The sequence below is a fragment of the Salvia hispanica genome, chromosome 1 (assembly GCF_023119035.1).
Source record: "Salvia hispanica cultivar TCC Black 2014 chromosome 1, UniMelb_Shisp_WGS_1.0, whole genome shotgun sequence".
NCBI lineage: Eukaryota > Viridiplantae > Streptophyta > Magnoliopsida > Lamiales > Lamiaceae > Salvia > Salvia hispanica.
Window position 1 is genome coordinate 13,434,365 of NC_062965.1, and position 5,063 is coordinate 13,439,427.

General features: G+C 32.7%; 1 long non-coding RNA gene across 1 annotated transcript; it reads left to right on the forward strand.

The window, feature by feature from the left end:
- Window positions 1-2,837: 2,837 nt before the first annotated feature.
- LOC125201936 lies at window positions 2,838-4,241 on the forward strand. Its single transcript, XR_007173002.1, has 4 exons — window positions 2,838-3,087; window positions 3,484-3,554; window positions 3,640-3,765; window positions 4,014-4,241. It is a non-coding gene; the product is annotated as an uncharacterized LOC125201936 (long non-coding RNA).
- The last annotated feature ends 822 nt before the right edge of the window (window positions 4,242-5,063 follow it).

A 5,063-nucleotide genomic window follows, 5' to 3' on the forward strand; every position in this document is an offset into this window, starting at 1 on the left:
GCCCTAAATATGTGGAAGAAGAAAAGGCTGATAATTTAGTGAATTTTTGAAACTGATAATGTTGGTTGGCACTTGATCGCCACTTTTAACGAAATGAAAGGGCTTGGTATTATTTGTTGTTTGTAAACGTGTTTCAAACTTTTAGCAATGAATATTAATAGTTGCTTGTGATGTTTGGGTTCAGTTCACCAAATCTTGCGTGTAGAATTCGTAGAATAGTTGCTTGAATCCTTATGCCCTGAATACAAAAAAAGTCCATAGCTAATTATTTCATATAACTTGCAAAAACATAACTAAAAAGCACAAAACAACATACCATTCGATCGCGAAGCACACATTCTAAACTCACAATATTGGTTTTGTCTCTAGGAACGGCAACTTCATAGACATGGATACAACGGACTTTGATAATCGAATTAGTTTTCGTTAGTTGTAGATCATCAAGCAAGGTGTGGAATAGTTTATGGTATCAACCTTGCTACTCGTGGGAAGAACAAAAAGATGAAGTAGGTATGTGTGGATAGATCAAATGTCATATTTATAGGGCAAAAAATGAACCATGAGGCTTTTCTCAAACTTTTCACATTCACCACGTCTAAGATGTGCATTTGATGCACACAATAATGATGGGAGTTATTTTTTGAGTAATTAATATGGAGTAATGGCTAAAATGCCATGACAAATGTTGATATTTACAATGATGATGAGAGTTATATTTTGGACAATTAGTATGCAACGCCTAATTTTCATATTTTTAAACTTCCATCCGACAATTTTTCATATAAAATGCTGAAGCTATATTATAAAAAAATAAATATCCATCATGATTACGTATAAGCACAACTCATATCCTTTTGTATTGCCTAAATTAATTTGCAAAAACGGTTCACATGCCTTCTCATAATTATACAAAATGGTGACCAATCATTTTGATCATTTCTTTGAGAGCCAAGACACACAAATAATATGATGGAGCAGAAGCATAAAACAATGTGATTGGTTTTTGATCATTTTTTAGCATAATTTTATATCACATTGGTAAATAAACTTGTATTTTTCATTGTAATCTTACATCGAAGGAGAGAATAACATAAATAAGCATGTAATCTATGAATGCTTATCATAATCTCTTCATATCATGCAAATAATTTTCACATTCATCAATATAATGGAGTAGTTTTTTTCGTATTCAAATAACGTGTATAAACAATTTTATAAACAATTTCTACCAAATACTAAAACCTACATTATATAAATATTGAGCATAAAATTGAAAGTACAACTTTATTTATTCACTGCTAAATGTACAACCATTGGTGATAGAATTTCATTCTAGCATCAAGTATTGTAATTCCAAAAATACTCCCAAAACTCCCATTGATAATTCCATAAATACCCCCAAAACTTCCCCTTTATATATGTATAGATAGATGATAATAGTATTCTCTTTTCAAAGTTGAGACTTTCATAAAATTAGGATACCTGAGTATGGATTTGATATTGCCTGTATCTCTATCTAGTATTTAGTATGGTATTTTAGAATCCATATAATTATATTATTTCTTATTTCAAAAAAATATATTTCATTATTTTATTTTTGAGTAAATAAAATAAAATGATTCAACTATCACTTAGCTATAACGCTTAAAAGATTAAAAGGTCCAATAACACCCCTAAATAGTGAATACTCTCGATTCCATCTACAAGCTTTACTTTTTTGGAAGCATGGAATACTCATTGGGGATATATAAAAAATCCCCGATTTATGAAGCTTTCATAGGATGATTTTCAAAAAATTTCAAGTTGATTCACGAAATTGTATTTATTCTGCAACGCAATACAGTGTTGAACAATATACTTTTTATTGTATTCAACTTGTATATCATTATGTGGGATTATACACGCCTAAATAGGCTGAAGAATATATTACTTACGATAAGATTTACCCTAGCTATAAATCAGGAAAATATAATTACAATCAATTACACATTCACCGTAATCAATTAATGAATTAATTGATTTCAGCATATTTCCTTGATTTATTTCCAACAGGTTGCCAATACATTTTATGTTGATCTTCTTTTTATAGACAAATGCTTTCAACTCGTGTCACTTTACCGGTTGGATTCAACTTTGAATCTTCTAGCTAATTGCCCCTACTCAAAAGTTGATTATTGTATGGGTAATAAACTTTCAAAACTTTGAAACCTACATGCACTGCATTAGAGCATCCGCAATGGTACATAGGCCAGTAATAGGTCAGTAATAGGCTAGTCATTCTCTCTCCTGCCATGTTAGCAACACTAAAAAATCCATCTGCCACATCAGATTTAGGCCAGCCGCAATAAAAATAATTCAAAATATACTACATTTACGGAATTAAAATTACGATTAAATTACCGAATTAAAATTACGATTAAATTACCGAATTAAATTTACGAGACATATACGGGAAAATTCATTAATTTTATTTAAATAAAAAAAAAGTACATTAACTAAAAATCATAAAAATAACATAATAAAAAAAAATCCGGGCTTCCACACACGAGCCACCTTGAATCTGTTATAGTTTGCCGCTAGCCACCCGACGGTAGGGGTGAGCAAAAAATCCGAAAACCGAATATCCGAACCGATCCAAACCGAAAATTTGAAATTCAGTTCGGTTTGTTCGGTTTTTCGGTTCGGTTCGGTTTTAACAATTGAAAATTTCGGTTTTTCGGTTCGGTTCGGTTCGGACGAAGAAAAAAACCGAAAAACCGAAAAACCGAATTATATATATATATATATATATATAAAATATATATATCATTATTTAATTATATTTAGAAATAAAACCCTAAATGCTAAAACATCAACCATCGTGAGTGATTCTGTTAATACTCCCCCCGCCGCCTCCTCCTTCATTCTAACCCTAAATCTCTCCACCTCTCCAACACCAAACTGCCACCCCTCCAGCAGCCAGCTCCGGCCCGGCGCACCTCCACGCCGTCAGAGAGAGAACCCTGGCCCGTCGCCCCTCAGTCCTCAAGCACCACGCTGTCGCCCCTCCACAACTTCAAGCCATCGTCTTCACGGCTCTAGCTTTAGGTAAAACTCTACTTACACCTTCAATTGCACACTCATGTGACCCATTTGCCCAATTGTTCAGATTTATGAGAAGTTGATTACTTGATTGTTAGTTATTTGTTGTTAGTTATTTGCCTATTTCTCCAGTAGCGCTTTTTTTTTTCTGGAGTAATTTTCTTCATTAACTTCGCCCTTACCATCTAATGGAATTAGGTAACTGTTTAGTTGTTTAAAGAAACATTTGGCAAGAAAGCTACTCCAGGATTACCTTTTTACCATAACTATTCTTAGATTATACATTTATACTACTGTGAATTGACTTATAAGAATTAGACTTGAAGATTAACTTTTTTTTATCTTAATTTCCAGATTTTAGTATTTCTCCAATTGTTATGACAATTTTATTTTGTATTTCAGATTTCAGTAAGTAAAAAGTAGATCGCCTTTCTCCAATCTACAACATAGATTATTCAGCATCAAGTTGTAATGTAAGTTTATTCATTAATTTTAATGTAATTTATGTATTGTTAAGTTGCAAATTGATTGCCAAGTATCTCTATATGTCTCTTATAGATGCTAAGTAATGAATGTTAATCGGTTGGAGATACCATATAAAATAATGCAATTGAAGATACTCCATCCGAGGATCCTCAAGACAAAGGAGATCTAAAAAAGGAGATCTAAAAAAGATTAAGCAAGGTATTTAAACTTATAATGTTTTATGCATTTAAGTTTATAGTTATTGATTATTTTATTTATATTATGACATGAGTTTTACAGATTAACCGACAACATTTGCTAGTTTAGGTAGCAAAGAGTACATTTAAACACATTACTTACTGCCACTTATCTATTTTCATCCGAAATAGTACCAGTTTTTAACAAAATCATATGTTGTAAGTCATTTTTATCAATATACCTTACTTATATATCTCTTTTTTGTGTAGGTATTGCATTGATGTCTACTCAAGATTCAACAAACTAATCAATCTTCCATTATTTGTTGAAACTTGGAAGATATTGATGACTTGTCATGAATTTCATTTTAGATTTATTTTGATATAATATGTAGAAACTATTGAAGACTTAGAATGGACTTTTTTGTTATATTATGTTGTGGATTTAGTAACTAGTATCATGGAATTTTATTAGTTTATTTTGGTTGACATTTGTTATGTCATGGTTTGTAACTTCCTATGCTTTTTTTTCCCTCTGATTTTCGGTTTTCGGTTTTAGGATATTCGGTTTTTCGGTTTTTCATATAATTTCGGTTTTTTCGGGTTGGTTCGGTTTTTTAAGTTCGGTTTTCGATTTTTCGGTTTTTGGTTTTTCGGTTTTCGGTTTCGGTTCGGTTTGGATTTTAGCCTAAATTCGGTTTTTCGGGTTCGGTTCGGTTTGGGCAAAAAATCGAACCGAAACCCGAATGCACACCCCTACCCGACGGTATGACATGTTTCTGTTTTAGGTCTTAATTTTATATTGGGCTAGTTGTTGTTGTCCATCGCTAGATGTTGCTTTTGTACAGAAATTTAGAGATAGAAAAAACCTCATTTATATAGTTTTTCAAAAATTAAAAAAAAAATTAAATTTTTTTTAAAAAAAAAGAATTAAAAAAAAGAATTGAAAAAAAAAACAAAATTCGGCGCTGGCCGATCGGGCCGCCACAATGGCGGCCAGCGCATCGGCTAGCGCCGAGCGATCGGCCCGCCCACGGCGATCGGCTCGCCGATTTCGCGGCGGCCGCCTCCGATGGTTCGGCTAGCTGATCGGCCAGCGCCGCGGAAATCGGCTAGCCGACCATTGCGGATGCTCTTATACTCCCTCCGTTCCATAGTAACAGAGACGTTTCGTTTTGAGCACTCATTTTGAAAAAATAATAATAAATAGTTAAAGTGGTGAAAAAGTAAAGTAAGAGAAAGAATATTGTAGATAAGACTCTTCACTACATTATTCTCTCTCTTACTTTTCTCTCTCTACTTTAACTATTTATTATCATT